Below are 17824 nucleotides of genomic sequence, written 5' to 3'. Positions count from 1 at the left end.
ATTCCCTTGACCCCTCCACACAGAAAACTTGTCTTTCCTGATTGAGGTCTATGGTAGTGGGTCAGTCACGTGTTTGAAGTGGGAGAAAAGTACAAAATACATTATTTTGGCAAGGATGCACCTCTCTTACCACTTCTCTCCCCTACCCCAAATGTAGAATTTAATGTTTTTGAATACTGTGCCCAGCATTAGATTTCTTATATAATTTTCCACATCATTCATCATAGGACACTTATAGCTCTTCTACAAATGCTACACTAATTCAAAATATTTACTACATATTCCTAAAAAAACTTAATAAAATCCTGTTCTAGTAATTGGGTTTTCATGACAAATCCATGCCCAAAATATTAACAGCTCCTAGTTTTAAAATAAATACAAGTGTTGCATATTATGCATATTTATTTGAGATCATTGCATGTTCATAGTAGATTTTGAAAGGAAGTGAGTCACTGCAACTGTGATGTGGTAAGACAATTAACTCCACTTGGGCATCCTCCTCTAACATCTTCCCATCAATTTCTCCAGGACTTGCACTTGGCTTTCCTCATTGACAGGCACTAATCTTTGTGTCCTCCAAGAGAGATGTTAAAAAAAGCAGTGTGTAAATGCTGATGTAGGAAGGGGAAATCGTGAAGTGTACCACAGCTATGAGATGTCATTTACACCACAACATCTACGTACTGTAGTAGCTGCTGGCTCTGACCCTCGTGAGCTGCTAGAACAGCTCCTTGGGGAAAGTGTTGTTGTGAGTATATAAAGGCCTTGCTCAAATCCTGGATGTTTGTATCAAACTTGTTGTGTTTGATAACTTTAGCCTAGCTACAAAATCTTCACTGACTCAGAGTTCATACAAAGTTCAGCAAACAGCATTTTGCACTGTCCTGCCTGTGCTGTTGAGATTCCATTCGGGACAATTACTGTAAATCAAAGTGCTTCATTTGCATTGTCCACTCTAGCCTGGACTTTCCTTTTGCTTCAGTAGCTTGCAGCCAAGTGTCCTTATTCTCCCAATTCCTAACACATCAGGCTTTGGAGTCTTGCCTGTCTCCAGGAGCAGAACAAAATACTGAATGAGAAAGCATTTCAAAATGAGAACTCAGTGCTTTAAAATTTCCTGGCAATGTATCTTGAAAAATCTATGTAGGGAAAAAAATGTTAACAATTATAATGCAGATCAAATACCTGATATATGGACCTGAACCACATAGCTGCTTCCCTTTTAACTTAATGCACAGATACCTCAAACCAAGGGTATGAGTGGGCTGAAACAACTAATCACATTTTGGCACAGACAAGTACAAAAGGAAACCCAGAACTACTAATTCAACAGCTTGAAATATCAGCTGCTGCATGCAAGATCTTTACAGAGCTCCTCTGAAGAGAGCATACCCTTTTAAAATTGTGATTTTTCATTTTAAAAATGTCAGAAGATATCTCAGGAAAATTATAAAAGAATCCAGCGTCATTGATATAAAGCGTGAATCCACTGAAGTCTCATAGACATAAGGTTCCCTTACCTCCACTCCTAATTTCATCACATACATTCCTCTCAGCTATCAGGGTCCTATCACACATTTTGCATATTCTCTGTGCATATGTTCAGAAATGTTATTCAGCAATAAAAACAGGTCTAAACTGGGAGAAGTGATGTAAAAGAGAGAAGTTCAAGGAGATATAATAACATCCTACAAAGCTGTGTCCCCCCATGGCTTCGGGACTGCAAGCATCTCAACACATCTGTGCTCCAAACATTTGCCAAAGACCTTCACTATAGGACTCTCTCTGTGGGTCCTTGGGGACCATATAATTGAAGGCACAAAGAAGCCTATTCATTTGTCCTTCACAGAGAAAGTAAGTGGATAACTATGATTTTGTGGCAGGGCTCGTACCTATAGCTCCTCTGCAGCAAAATGGGTACAGCTGTGCTGTTTAGCAGGCATTTCCATGTCACTGTACCCTTTTTTACCAGTGTGACATGAATGACCCAAGTGTACCTTCATTCCATTCTTCCTCTGGGATCAGCAGCTGATTTCAGTGACTCAGAAACAGACTCTTCACAACAGAGTATTATCTAAACATTAGCTGTTCACCAAATGTTACACAGTAACCAGATAAAAATGAGAAAAAGACTCTGTCTTTCCTTGCCTATACTGTATCTTTCCTAATATCTTTACAGAATTTAGGTAAATTACACTTGAGAGCAGCTACCTCTTTCCTTCATGTGTAGGAGGGGAAGACAGCTTCTCCTCTGGCTTGTTCTCTTTGTAACTGCAGGCTTTGATCCTATGCTTGGAGTAGATGAAGAGAAGCCTAACAGAGTGGGCAGAGACAGACATACAGGCATGCCCTCCATTATTTCCTCTACCACTGACCTTTTCCAGGCTGCTGGTATATTTGGATTAACCTTACCTGTCATCATTTTGCTTTCTTTCAAAAAAATAATTCTTCCTGTTCTCACCTACAGAACAGCAAAAAGTACATAAATTATACATAAAAGTGCATAAATTGGCTTAATTTTTTAATATAAATAATAAACCTAGAAGCCCAAAATCTGACCTCTTAAATAAAATGTCAGCGTATGATTCCTTCACACATATGGAGTTCACCAGTGCTGAAAGGAGAAGATCCAAGTCTTCTCCTTCCTTCCTTCCTTCCCTCCTGCTGGGTGCATATCTTCCTTATACCTTGTGCAGCTCTGCCATTCACTGAGAGCAAATATGAGTCAGAGAGGTAGTAAAAATACAATCCATCAAAAAGTGAATAGTGTTCTGCCCTATTAAGAAACTCAGAAAAGGATCTGACAAGCATTTCAATCAGCACATCCAGGAAGTTGGACCCTGCAATTAGAAGAGAGGAAGAAGTAGAGGGGAAGGCAGGAAGGGTGAGATGTTCTTTTGGATGGAAAAAGCTCAGTGGCTGTCTGAGTCCATAAGTAAAACACTGAAGGAAGAAAAGGGGAAAATCAAGTTTGAAGGCTGCTGATGATAGCAGCATCTCAAACCCTTCTCAGTCCATGGAATGGCTTTGGAACTGTCCTGGCAAATATCTCTTGCTGCTCACGTACAGCTACTATCCTATGGATCTTTAGCTCCTCCTGTCCAGCTTCAACAAAGCTGCATTTGAGGAAAAGTGATGGAACATACAATAAAAATGAGTTGCTAGAAAAAAGGAAGCATTTCTTTACTGCAGCAATATTCTTCAATGTCAAGGAGCTGCTGGCAGTGCTCAGCCTCTGGGACTATGCCTAAAGAGCTGCACCAGAAAAAAGCTCTTTCTTTTATGTGTAAGTGCCAGGATACTGTTCCCCATCCCACCCAGGCACAGAAATGGCCCTAGAGATCCATATATTTTAACCTTCAGACTTTATTACCATTAATTATATCTGGAAGTGAAGCCAGGATCCCCAAGAACACGGCAGCAGGAACAAAACACAATCATCCATCTGCCTAGCAACATGGGTTGCCATGAGTACTTCTCCCCGTGCTCCACAGGCAGCAGGGGCTCGCCACTAAAAGCTAAGCCAAGCTCAAGAGCCCCTTGAAAAAGGGCAAAGAGAGTCTGCTTCTTCATATGAAGACATTCCATCTCCAAGACCTTCCTCTGGAGCCTAGAATGTGTCAGCCAGCAGCCTGAAATTTGGAAATGAGGGATTTCTGGAGTACTGAAAAAAATTCCAGTAGAATTGCTCTCACACGAAGCAAAAGCAATGACGTTGGGAACATCAGTGCTGTTAAAACTCCATTCTTCCCTTCCTGTTCTTTCTCTATTCTTTTGAGAAAGTTCTTCCCATGTTTTAATACCATGCCAAAAAAATCCCCAATAACCTACTATCAAATCACTGACTTTTCACACTTACGAAGAAAAGAAGAGAAACCTGTGAGTGGTACTGAAGACATGGAATTACTTTATAACATGCCTACCTCAGCAGATCTTTGAATCACAAACCATTTGTAGAAGGCTCAGAGACAGTATTTAAGATAGTCATTTGTGTGGTTCTCCACTGAGCACCTGCTTTAGGCCTCATTAGAAGAAAGGATACTCAAAGAGACAGGTTTTGACATGTCCCAGAAGGTTCATTTTGCTGATCTTAGAAAAAGCAAAAGATTACTTGATAATTATTTAATATTTAAGGGAGCCACCCTGATATTGTGGTTATCTAGAAGCTATTTAAAAATAGAGATTTGTGAGGAAAACAAATTCAAGGTTTCAAACTGACATTTCAACAATTGTAATTGAATGGGACTCTTGAATAATGGAATTATATTCATGTTACCAATATTGTGGAGCTAACCTTTAAAAAATAGCTCTTACTTTGTTGTTTGATATATCATAACATGCAATTTAAGAGTATAAAGGCCATAGCAGAGATAAATAAGCCCAAAGTGCATTTTACAATGTCAACCATGACACAGAAGTAGTTAACCTTGGGATGGGAGAAGGAACTAAAGGTTATACATCTGAATGATCATATATGGCCCTTAACCAGTTGAGGCATGATATAGTACTTTTTAATACTTAGAAAAATCTTCCTAGCTCATGAGTAGCACAACTACTTCCTTTTCTATCACCTGTCAAGATTATTTGGGCATGAAAATGTTGCTGTACTCACTAAGATAGTAATAATCAAAAACAAAATGAACCTGGGTATAGAAAATCTAAGCACTTCTGATTATTCTACTTTCTTCAGAATGCAAATCTTCATTTATTAAAAAAATTTAGACCATCTGCTTGTGAAGATTATGTTTGGATAACTGATGTAACACTATCCTTTTAAATTTACAGTAGGATAGTGAGGGAGAAAATCATCTTCCATAACAAGTCCTGTTACCATGTTCAGGATTTTACTTTACAAGTCTGACCCCACTACCTGATCAGGTTAACTTCAGAATTTCAGTGGGAATAAGGTTAAGGTCTGGGGGACTGATCTTAATTCACAATTTATTCATCTCCACTAACACAAATGGCACAGGATTAAGCCTAGTGTTATAGCATAAGCACCACCTTAATTCTCATTCATCTCAGTGGTATTTTATTCAAAAGACTAATTGCATGGCTAGCTTGTTTTTCCAGGTTCATTAATTTCATTTATTACTTAAATATAAGCTTTAACTTTGCAGATATCAAATGTATTTCTATATTTAAATAGTTAACTCTGATCTAACTAGAGATACTGCACAGAGTATGTTTTGTAGACTTCCAATACAGACTTACTATCGTAAAATGAAAGTTGCTTTGAAATAAAAATACTTTAAAATACTTTGTTATTTTAAGAGCGGGAAAAAGAAACAGAACTAAGACACATCCCAGAAATATTTTCTATACCTTCAGAATAAGAAAGAAATTGAACTCCTATTTGATTCCCTCATGAGGGATAGGGAACTTTGATGCACTGTGGCAAGATGATATATAGCTGTATTAATGAAAATCTAATCTGTGCTCAGAGACTTTGCACGTTGGCTATAAATGTAAAATATTCATACCACAATAGCCTGTTAGACTGTCAAAAGCTGAAGTTCAGCCAATTTTACCAGAAAGAGTTGACATTTTGCTATATTCTTCATTCTAGGGAGCTGAGAAAATAAGCTATCAAAACCACTCCTCCACTTGTAAATTTTGCCAGTGCAACTATTTAGATACGGCATAAATCTAGAAATAGGAAGTGTTTGTCTACTGCACCATTTAGGCACAGTAACTCAAACTAAGAGCAATAACAAATACTTCAGATTGGTGAGTTTTTGTGTCAATGTGCCAGGACAAGCAGAGGCATCACCTCCTTTTGTATCACCTTCTCTGCCATGACCCAAGGAACAGCCATGAAAGGATCTGAGGAGAAAACTGATTCAGCTAGAAAATACTTTTGTTTTTTGGTTGTGGTTACCAGGTTGTGAGCTGGGCCAGTGTGGCAGAAAAGAGAGTGTAAAAACAACTGTCAGGGGCAGAGGAAACACAGACCTGCCACTGAGGAGCAGCCTGACACTTTCAGTGCAATCTCCAAGAAGGGGCCTGTGGCCTGTGTTCCATCAGTGGCTTTGCCTTCTCCCATCTCAGATGGCTGCTGAACTATCTTCCAGTCATGCTCCATTCACATAAAGGTGCACCAAGGAAGCAAAAGCAGGGCTTGGAAAAAGAAACATCATCATTTATTAGACTAGCTGACAGAAAACAAAACAACAACACAGTGGTTTTGGACATATAATCCCTTTTTCAGCTCTGAAAAGAAACTGCATCCCTTCAACAGAGTGCATTGGTCATCATTTCCAAATAACTGTAGCTTTATTATGTTACCTCATTTGGATTGTTGGAGTGAAATGGCTAGGTGGGGGCAGCAAGGTAGAGGCGAGTGTTTGCAAAGGAATACATGGTAAGGACATTAGCCTTGGGGGACTAAAAGACAAGCAGTTATCACATGCAGAGCTCTAAGGAGCAGGGAAAACTGCAACGGTGCTAAGTGCTAAACTGATTTTAACAGACACCGCAGATAGCTGCAAATAAAGGAAACTTAACAGGAAGAGGCACTTAAGCATCCCGATAAAGCTATTTAAATTGTCTTTGGTTTGGACATTCAGAGCTATATCATTTAAGAATTTATGAAACTGTGCAATGAACCACACCAGGGAAATGACAAACAACCTGGAAAATAACCCAGGAAATACAAATTGGCCACAAAGTACTAAGGGGTTATTACTGTGTGAGATGAGTTCTCATTTGCTGAATAGCCACCTAAAGACATGCACAGTGTAATGTAGGGAGCAACAACTGCTTAAGCCGTGGCTGCTGATGAGACAGTTGCTTGTCAGGCACACTGATCACACACAAGTCAGTAAGATTATTCCAACATATAAAGATTTATAGGAAAGCTGTGATCAATGACCTCCTCACTTAAGGAACTTACGTCTAAGACTTCACAGGATAGTAAAAATGGACTACTTAATATATACATAAGTTTTACCTGCTAACTGAACTTTCCAAAGTGGAAATACAAGTTTAATAATCCATCTGAAACTCTGGTCTGTAAACCCTAGATAGATAAGCTCTTCCCAGTTCTATTTCATTAGCACCATGGTTTACCCTCAGAAGTAGGATGGCTATGAAAATAAACCTAAAAGTGGTACCACTTGCAGTGCAAGATAATTATTTTTTTCTAATCACTTATTGAAATATATGTTAAAACAGAGCACAGTTTTTATCTGGTTTTTTTGCATGATACAACAGTACTTATTGGCATTGCTGTATATATCAGTAACACCTTGAAAGCTGGAGTTATTGTCAGTTCAGATTAACTCAAGCAGACAGAGTCCATTTTTTAACTAAATCACAAATTCTGGAAGCCTGAAGACCAAACCTTGCTGCAGTGGTTTGAGGCAATGATGTCTCTTAGTGACCTTACCTTCCACTACCAGCTCACATCTCTCAGTCTGTAATGGAAGAACTCGTTAACAGTGGGTGTGGATGTCCTGGTATGTCTCCTTCCATCTCCCTTGCTCTCACCTTGGCTGTTCAACACAGCACAGCATATTTAATAATTTAAATTGATAAACATAGCTGTGGCCCAGGGAGTAGTCACACATCCCATATTGTCACTTCTCAAAACAGTGCATCTGCTGGGACAGTAAAATCTTAAACCCCTGCAGCTAAACTAGAGACAATCTGCCATTGAAATTGATAAGTGTGGGTTCTCTGTTACCAGACCTCAACTGGGAGCCTGGATAAGTTTTTCAACTTCCATTTGTCCAAGACCAAGACATGTAAGTGAATGTTCATGTGCAGCTGTTCACCAGATTAAGAACCGGCCTCCAAGAGCTCAGGATGCCCCACCTGAAAAGTGTTGTATTTCTGTTGCTTGTAAGCTGAGTATCACTGTTGGGTATTTTAAGATATCTTTAAGATACTGTTGATACTGTTTGTTTCTCTTTCCCCATCCCCTTTGCAAGTAGTTTGTCTTTTATGTGTAGCGTGGAGCACCCAAGATGCATTGAAGGTACAGATGGCGTACCCAACTGCCAAGAATTCTGAAGAGGTTCTCCTTTTGTGTCCTGTGTGCCTCTTTAAACACCCAAAGCAGACACAATACTTGAAGCCTTCCTTTCAGTGGCACCACCACTTTTCCTCCTCCCATGGTGAAATACCTGCATGCTAGAAGTCGAGGTTTCACAGAACCATAGTCAGACCCAGGATCACCAGATCCCAAGACACTAAACCGACCACACTGTTGATCTCTGGCCCTGACACCAGCAAGTCTAACAGGATCAAATAACAAGGTGGTGCAGCAACGTGTTCTCCCTTCTAACTCCTGGTCAAATATTTACAGCCTTCAGAGTGGTTAAGGCTGGAAGGGACCACAGATGGGGTCATTTGGTCCAACCTCTCTTGGTCTCCCCAGCAAGCCTGCATGGCCACAGTAGTATTTTCATTAAGCAGTTTATCTATGAGACCTTCCAAAACGGCTACCAGAAATCTGCCAGGATGCTCATGAACTGATCTGGTAGCCATGGAGATACACATGATCCTTCTAATCTAAAATTTCAGAAGTCTGAGTACCTCTTGTTCTCCTAAACAACTCTAGCAGCCAATTTTTTAGTATATTTTCAGGAGTCCCATTCCCAGAGTGACTGAAGAGCTCCTTAGTAAATGCATCACAATCCCAGAAAGGACTAAAAGAGGTTTTTAGTCCTTGTGAATTACTTGCATTCGGTAGTAGAAGCAAGAAGCTGATTTTCAGAGCTCTGTTTTTATCACTTTCCAACCTATATTCATTGAAATAAAATATAAATGCATAAAGTTATCAGCCTAGAGCTATTGGCTTCCCTATAGATTTGAGAAATGAGAAACACAGAGGAGAATGTCTGATTTGAGACTTCCAAAGAAATAAATACCCATGTCTTTTTCTCAGCAGGGACAATCTTCAGTAATATCAGAGTTAGAAAGGAGTTGGAGGTGGGGGGACCTCCACAATCACAGATCATACAAAGCTCCTGGCCTGGCATTTCATCTGCATAAGGTGTAGCTGGTTTTGAAGGGGCCAGTGCCATTAGCAGCAGTTCAGTGGTTGGAAGGATATCTTTTGTTTTGAAGAGAACCATTACCAAATCCTTTTCTCCATCCTCCCCACATCTTTCAATAGCCTGGTGGATTGCAGCAGATAAGAGTTGGGTTTATATTAAGCATAAAGTTTCACAGACCAATCTAGCTTGTAAGAGCCCTTTTTTTAGTCAACTTTGTGATCACAAATAATTGCACGGAATTAATCATTTATATTGTCACTTGGAAATCAAGAATAAAAGTGCTAATTTCTGGAAGCTGGAGAGAACATACGTGCTATCTGCTGAGAAAAACTGATGGAAATATGCACTGGGAAGAAAAAGATCTGTGAGGTATTACTGTTGGAAGAATTAGAATGAAATCTAAATGAGAGGATTTAAAAATAGAACAAAAATGAAGAACAGAAGTGAAAAAAAACCACAATCAAACACTTGAAACAGAAGCATCAGGGAAAAATGAAAAAATGAAAGTAAAACTCCATATAGATAGTCAGGTAGAAAAATTGTATGTGGCAGGGTGGGGGGGGGGGGGGGGTGGAGGGGAGGTGGGGTCAAAACAAAAATCAAAGCCAAACAAACAAAAATTGAAGAGAGGATGATCTAGTGATACAAAATATCAGCAGACCTAAATGGCTAATGGAAAATCCCAGTCTTAAGGCACATACTCATACTCCATACCAATCATAAGGCAAATATATATGCTTAGCTTTACCTCACACAACACCAATGAGTTCAGCAGTAAGCTCCACCAGTGTAAATCACACTTCTCCCTCTCTTACACCCCCAGTTTCAGCAGATGCAGCCACAGTAAAGACTGGGAAAAAAAAAAGAAGACAGGAATGAAATGCAATTTCTAACTCAGACTGTCAAAAGTACTGAAAGAAAGTATTTCTTTATCCTTACAAATGTGGTTCCAAAAAGACCTAAAGGGTAGAAAGGGGAAAGCCAACATACTGTTGCCCAGCTTTAAATCTTTTAATTTTGAAAAAGAGGCTGATAGAGTTTTAAGAGATCCTGGTACCCTGCAATAAGCAACCTTACTACTAATTGGAACACTGTTTCATAAATTTTATTTTCTTACTTCTAAGGAGTTTTCTCAGTTTTCATATTCTCTAGAATTAACAGAATCTCTGGAAGTAATTTCAGAAGGAAAAAGTAATAATTTAGTTTAAAAACCTTTACCAAAGAAGGAAAGTAAATTTCAATTTTCAACAAAAATGCTTCAAATCCAGAACACATTCTAGAAGAGCACAGTGTTTACCACTGGTATTTATTAAATGTTTTTTTAAACTTTGCTTTATTCAAACTTCTTCTGGATACTACCCAAGAATAAACCCTGTCAGCATGAGGCAGCTGACAGCCCAGCCTTGTGTGAGTGTGCAGGCAGGCTCCTTGCTGCTCCACCAGCCCTCCTCCTGCAGCCCACACAGGGTGGGCTGCTCCAGCTCCTGCACTTCACTCTCTGTCCTCCTGCCCTCTGACTGAAAGCCACAGACTCCCAGGAAAGCCATAGTACACATCCCAACCAAATTCTTCCCCTTCTTCTGTCAGGCTGCAGACTTCTTCCTTGGCTCAGAGCTACCTTTGGTCTCCAGGTGCCTATTCCCGAGCAGATGGGCCCCAAGCGCTGCTGGCTGTGGGTGATGAGTGCATACCAGCTCTTGGCTCCTGCAGGGTTTCATTTAGCTGCCTTGCAAAGGGAAGTGCTCTGTCCCTGGGTCCAAAAGTGCAAGCTTCCAGTGTGGTCCCCCATCACACCAGTAACAGTTTGTGTGCTGGGGAGAGGAGGAGGAAGGCATGAGAGAAGGAGGGGTATTTTCACAAGTTTTTCTGCTGAGTATCCAAATGGGTTTCTTTGGATTTGTTACCTGTTCACAGCAAAGAAAGTGAAAAGTGACTCAGCACCCATGTTCATTCACTTCCTTCCCAGGCTGTCAGTTTGGGGGTTATCTGGGGTAGAGTTCTCCAAAGCAGCCCTCGTTCACTTGGAAGCAGATTTTCAGCTCATTTCATGTGGGCTGCTGCAAGCTGCAATCCGCTGCCAGCACAGGTCAGGTTCAAGCCAGATTTCTCAATGTTCCAGCAAAGTTCTGCATCATTATGATAAAGTATTTCAAGTATATGAAAGCATTTGAGATACATACAAATGGATGAAGAATATAGGGAAAGCTATAAATCAGCAATTGAGAAGTACAAAGGAACAAAAGGAAATATTACCAGAAATATTTCCTCATAATAAGCGTGCTTCAAATAAACAATGGACTTAAAACTTTCTTCTGATTTATTGCTGTTTGCAAAACCATGGCATTAGGTAGAAACTCATCTTGTTAAGCCTAAGAACTTGGACAGGGATGGCTAGAGTTAGTTACTATGGAGTTTAAAAAAAATGTTGGCTTTTGTGATGAGACCAGCTTCAGAGAAGAAAGAGAAGATAAAGGAAAAGAAGCTGGGTTTAAGCATTCATTTAAAGATTTGCCATCTGAATGCTCTGCATTAATTTCCTTTAATTCTGATCAGTTATAAGAGCTTTTCTTCATGTAATTGCTTATTTTTCAAGTGTTTTGTGGTTATTTTGTTGTTTTTGGTTTTGTTTTTTTTTTTTTTAACTAAAGTATCTGAGACTTTCCCATGTGGAACATACTGGTGATAAAAAAATCTTTCTAGATATTGTGGACAATCTGCCTCTTCTCTGTTTTGAAGGTGTGAGATTTGTGCTTGAAGTGCATGTCTGTTTTCACTCCTTTATAATGATACTTTTCGTTGTAAATTTTTCAAGTATGTAAATGATAGACAAGCACACTGTTGTCACACAGATCTTATTTCAGAAACACTGCCCTGCCTATGATAATAGGATTGTTAAAACAGTTATTTGTTAAGACAGGCATGCTGTGTTCACCTTGCTCCTTACTTTCTTAACTTTTGCTGTTGAGGATCTCTTATTTTGCTGGTATGTGAAGCAGGAGAAATGTGCAGATGCCTTTTCTCATAGAGGAACTGCCAGGCAGTTCTATTTTCTTTTGTATGAAAAAGAAGTCATAAAATCCAGAATCTAATTGAGGCCCTGACCCTGTAATGAACTCGGCAGTCACATGGGTCTGGGGACACAGGGAAAGCTATAGGAGAGAAAGCCTTGGATTGCAAATACTGACAATTAAGGATGCTGCTCAAAACACATTGGCCTGATGTTATTTGAAAGGATAGCTTTATGTTCCTATCAGAAAATCTTAGTTGGATAGTTTAGGAGCTTGTTAACTCTTGGATTAGCTACTTCACAGCAGAAAGCCCTTAGAAAATTTTTTACGCTCCTCCTTCCTGACTTTACTGGCACTGTTCCTTCAGAACAGCGTGACCTGATGGGATACCTGCTTGTGATTCACAAGACATGCTGGAAGGGCTGCCTGCCTTCTGGCCAGGGTGCACTCCCAGAAATATTCTTAGCCTATGGGATGTGGAACAGCAAGGTTTCATGTCAGTGCTTTACTTCTGCTGTTTATTGTCAAATAATTGTTCTCAGAAAGTTTGTAGGAGACTCACTGAGTTTTTTATGCCTTCCTAGGAAATTACCTGTAGTCATTTGCTAGCAGTTGCTTTAGTGTGTTGTCAGAAGAGTTTCTGTTGCTAAGTCTTTTATATTAAATTATGCTGGTTTCCCTCAGCCTGAAAAAAAAGGCTGAGCAGATTTGCTCCAGCAGAGTGGGTTAAAGAGCAGTTTATGACAAAATGGCTTTCTTTCCAGAGAGCATTCTACAGTGAAGTTAATTCAACTAATGCAGTTTCCTAAAATGAATCAACTGACCAAACCTCTGACCTCATTTCTTTATCCTCCTTTTAAAAATTATATAGTGTTCAATCTTAAAGTTAAGTTTTCCTTTTCATTTTTGAGCTGGCTTCATTTGGGGCTAAAAGAAAAGCAGCTGGACTTGGATACTGCTTCCAAAGGTAAAAGCCAAAAGATCTGCAACCAAGACTGTGAGGAAAGGCAGTTTTGTACTCTCCAAGATATTTTTTGGTGCTTTGGAGTCTGCTTAGCAGACCTCAGGATTTTGTAACAGCTGCCTTGTAGGATTGCCAGGGTAGTGCCTAAACAGGGAAAGCTGCTCGGGGTCTATCTATTTATCTGGGCTCCAGCCGTGTGTCACACAGAAGTGGCCATCTTGAAAGCATTCTAACATGTATTAATGAATATTTTAAAATAGTTCACTTAGTCAGCTTTGCCTATCACAGATTTAAGGCATGCCGTGGTAGTACCTTTAGTTACCATAAAATATTCTTTAAAATTCTAGGAGGTTTATGTGAGTTTTTAGCGTGGCCTTCCCAAACTGTAGAAGCCACTTTCTGTGAATTGAGTGGACAGAGGAGATGGTCTAAGAGCTAGCCACAAAAAGTGTGCCACAAAAAGTGTGTGGTGACTTTTCTTTTTTGGCAAGAGCATCTTATGAGGGAAAGGAGAAAGATGTATTGAAGAAGATTAGAGAGTAAAATTCTTTAAGTATAAAATTACGATAGGTATGTATTGTGTGTACTACAAAGAGCTTTAAGTGCCAGGAGAGAAAACCATCCCCAGAAGGTGGTGATCTGGACATCAGTGGGGGCTGTATTTTCAAAGTCAGGTTGAACAGAAAAGTTGCATTAGGCAAGAGCTGGTCTGTGGTTGCCAGTTGTGAATTGTCCTGTCTCCATGATTAGGTTTAGTTACATATCTTGACCATTTGTGTCTTCATATGTGAGCAGAAAGGTACACAGAAACTGATAGTCAACCTTAAAACCTACTTATGATTGTTGTAATAGTCCCTTAGAGAGATTAATTGATACTCCCTTGAAATGGTTCTTCCACATTGTTTTCTCACAGGAGAACCATATTTTTAGAAGCTGATTTACAATGCTACCTCCTCTTCCACAGACTGACTGCTGTGCAGAGGGGTTTAGTCTATCTAAATTTCCAGAGTTCACAGCTCCACTCTAGTGAATGTGGCAAGTTACCAAAAAAATCTCCAGGAACTGCAGATGTCTGATTTGTATCAGCTAAGTATCTTCTAATGAATTAGTTCACATATAGGACTTGAGACATGTGTAGTGAATGAACTTCTGTATGGCTCTGAATAAAGCCAAAATGAATCCTGGTTTTAATGTTGGAGAATGCAGCCTTTTTTCCCAAGACCAGGCTTAGTAACTGTGAGTCATTGAATGCTCTGAACTGAGAAACTGTTTCTCAGAAACTCATGGGCTTGGGTTTTGGATGTTTTGGTTAAGCAAAACCCATTACTCCTTGGAAATGGGAAAAGGGGGATTCTTTTTGGTCTGGGGTCAGTGAGGGTGACAAACTCAGGTCATGGCTGATATGTGATGTCCCAGTGTAGCTTTCCAGTGCTTCCTTCTGCTTGGTGGGATTACTCAGCTACATCATCCAGCACACAGGAAAAGCAAAAGAGCATTAGTCTCTTAAAAATGACTTGTTTACCAACTCTGAAGTGACAGGTCACCTGCAGGCCCAAAGCTGGCAGAAAGTGTAATAAGACAAAGATGCTTCTGAGGAGAACTAGCTAACCAAACCAGTGCCAGAAACCTGAATTCAGTCCCTTGAACCTTGACAGATCTACTTGTAATTAGAAACTAACTACCCCTTAGGTCCTGAGGATGCTGTCAGACCTAACTTATCTGGTTCCTGTGGAATTAATAGGCCTTATTTTGGCATATGACCACCTCATTTCTGAGACTGAACTCCCTTGACATTAAAATATCATGGAGAGATTATAGATAGTACAAGGCAAGATCAATCTAGTTCAGCATCCTGACTGTGATAGTGAGCAGTAGTGCATGTCAGGGAATGAGGAGCACAGTGCTATTACTCCAAAAACAAACTCCTGGCCTCCTGGCAGACAGATCCTAAGATAGACCCACCTATGGAGATAAATAAATAGGGACTAAGAAATCATCAGAACTGCCCGTTAGTTGTGCAACCTCACTTGGGACAAATCAGCACTTTAAAAATGCCTGAAAATTTCTCATAGGGTCTAGTAATGATTAATGAGTATTTCATGAGCAGTGATGAAAAGGGAGAAAGAAAAAGACTCGCTCCACACGCTGCCTGCTAGCATAAAAAGCAGCAGAGTATTTCAAGAATTATATTCTCTTTTAAAGTAATGGTGTGTTGAATGTGGAAATCTAGAGGCAATATTAATTGAGGGTAGATGGATTAAGGAAGAAGAGACCAGGAACATACTTTGATGGTCGGATGTAGGGTAAAGCACAACAAAAGGAGCCAGAACAGGACAGACAAGGCTCTAAGAGAGCAGAACAGGGAAACACAAATGCCTGGGTTCTCCTGCAACACTGAAGATATGTGGAAAGGTTCAAAGCCCAGGTGGGATTGGACTCTTGTGATTGTTCAATGCCCTCCTTAAAGCTTCCTCTTCCTTTTGTTACCTCTTTGTCACTGCTCTTGGTAAACAGAAAGAGGAGAGAGATTTGGAAGGACTGAAGGTGAATAATGGAAAGAACATTATAGGTGAGCAGAGCAACTAATTGAAGTCTAAGGGAGAACAAACAAAAATGAGGGAAACCAGAAACTGATCTGTTGAAGGGCCAAGTCCCAGAGGACTTGGAAATTACTTTTGAGAGGGAAGACTGGTTTGGAGAGAAAAACAGCTTAGGTTAGGAAGTAAAACAGGTAGGAGAAAAATGCTATATGATTGATATAAAGTGCATAGGATTGCATCTTTTATATATAGGGGCATGTCACTTTTCATTTAAATAGAAAGGAAGATTATGTTTCAATATATTTTGAGACCAAAAAAGGCAATTTTAATAGAGTATTGTGGTTACCAGCAATCATGTTTTGTTTTTCATATGACCATCATCATACAAGTAGCAGCTTTGCACATTAAAGCTTAAAGTGCTTTTCTTTAGTGTTATCCTGTTTCAGGAAGTTGCACTACCAAACACTCATTTTTGATATGGCTGGCATCTACCTATCTACATGTTCTATGAAAAGAAGAGTTGGAAGATTTACTCAGTATCTGAACAAAGAGAGGGCACGGCAAAGAGGAGAGCATACATCCTTAACCCATTTTTCTCCTTCAAAGTATGAAGAAGGGAAAGGCAAACTCTTGAAAGGACTCAAAGAGGACAGGGGAGTATCTTAAGAGAGATTTTTCCCAGGGACAGATATGTAATAAATATGTATTTAACTTACATATAGAAAAAGCACTTTTTTTTAACACTGTGAGGCAGTCATTAAACACATCTATTTCAGTTATGTCTGTGTTTTATTTACTTAGCTTTATGATTATTTACAACTATTTATTTATTATTTACAATTGAATCACCTGACATCTGGAAATTAACTGAGATTTCTCACTTCTGTAATAACAGGTAACATAACTGTAGTCTGAGAAGTCTTGCTACACCTGTTTGGTAGTGTAATTAAGTGTGTGGTTAGATAGTAAGCATTACCCTTATTATGATGGTATGAGTTAATCTCCTTTAAAAATAATAAGTTCATCCTTCTAAGTGGTTTAATAAATAGACAGCTGTAGTAACTTAAAAATTGCCTCAATTTAATAATGCTAAATTTCAAGGGAGAGAGGGGAAGGGAAAGGGTTTTTACTTTATCTATTTGTGCCTTTATATACAGGCTTGGATGCTTTAGGGTAAGGAATCTCTCCATGTGCCTCAAAGCTGTTAGCTGTTTTGTTTCTCCATGGTAACAGGAGTATAAAGCAGTATGAGCATGTTACTGAAGTAGGGAGACATGACATCCTTTAGGAATGGGATTACATGTGACGACTGCAGCTCTTAGGTGATTCTGAATGAGGGTGTGTTCTAGCACAGAGGCACTGTCAATATGTGCAGATGTGCTCATTTAAGGCAAGGCTTAGGGATACAAAGCTGGCCTAAAAGAATCTATCAATCCATAAAGTTTGCAGTAGTAGATTACCAGACATTGGGGTTGATTAAACTCTTCCAGAAATATGACTCAACATGTGAAAAGCCCTGTGCAAGATCTAGGTCTAAACACAGGGCTCTGAGGTTCAGATAATACAGAGTTATTGATGTATTTTCTGCTTAGATTTGTTTACATACCAAAAAAACCCAAAAAACCCAAAAAACAAACAAACAAAAAAACCAAACAAACAAAAAAAAAAAAAACCATGAGGGTTGGATAGGCAAATGCCATCTAATTGAATGCAGAATTATCTGTAAGTTTTAGTCAGTAATCTTGCAATATTAACTAGTTTAATTTTGTTGTCACTTTGGCAGAACAGTGTATGTCAGGATTCCCTCAGCAGACTAGCTAAGATTGTTCTTTCATGAAGAAATGGATGAAGGCAATGATTTGGAGTGGTACAGCTTAATCACACACTGACCTCTCCTTTGCATTGATGTACTCTTACCCTTTTCTTCTGCTATTGAGGTGACTCTCACTTACTGGATTGAAATAAAATCTACTAACTTGACCTTAGAGTAAGGGAAAGGTTCTGGCAACTTTTTTCGCATCTCTTCCTGAATCGGTTCCAACAAGCTGTTGTGTAGTGCTGGGTTCAGCTAACCTTGCCAACCCAAGTCGAGTTTTCTCCAAGTAGATGTAGCCTGACTGAGGACAGAGCAGTGTGTGTGTACCTGTGTGAAAGAGCCCTTTCCTTGCCCACTTAGAACAGGATGACTACCTTGTCTCTCTTCCCTTCCTCTGGGGCAGGTAAATGTAATTTGTTCTGGTTCAGGAGGCCACACAATCTGTACCAACACAAGGCAACTTCGTGGCAAACCCACCTTCCCTTCTGTTG

Source organism: Agelaius tricolor, unplaced genomic scaffold (genome assembly GCF_023055355.1).
Source record: "Agelaius tricolor isolate 1412-34295 unplaced genomic scaffold, bAgeTri1.0.p SCAF_1, whole genome shotgun sequence".
NCBI lineage: Eukaryota > Metazoa > Chordata > Aves > Passeriformes > Icteridae > Agelaius > Agelaius tricolor.
This window is presented reverse-complemented; position numbering follows the sequence as displayed.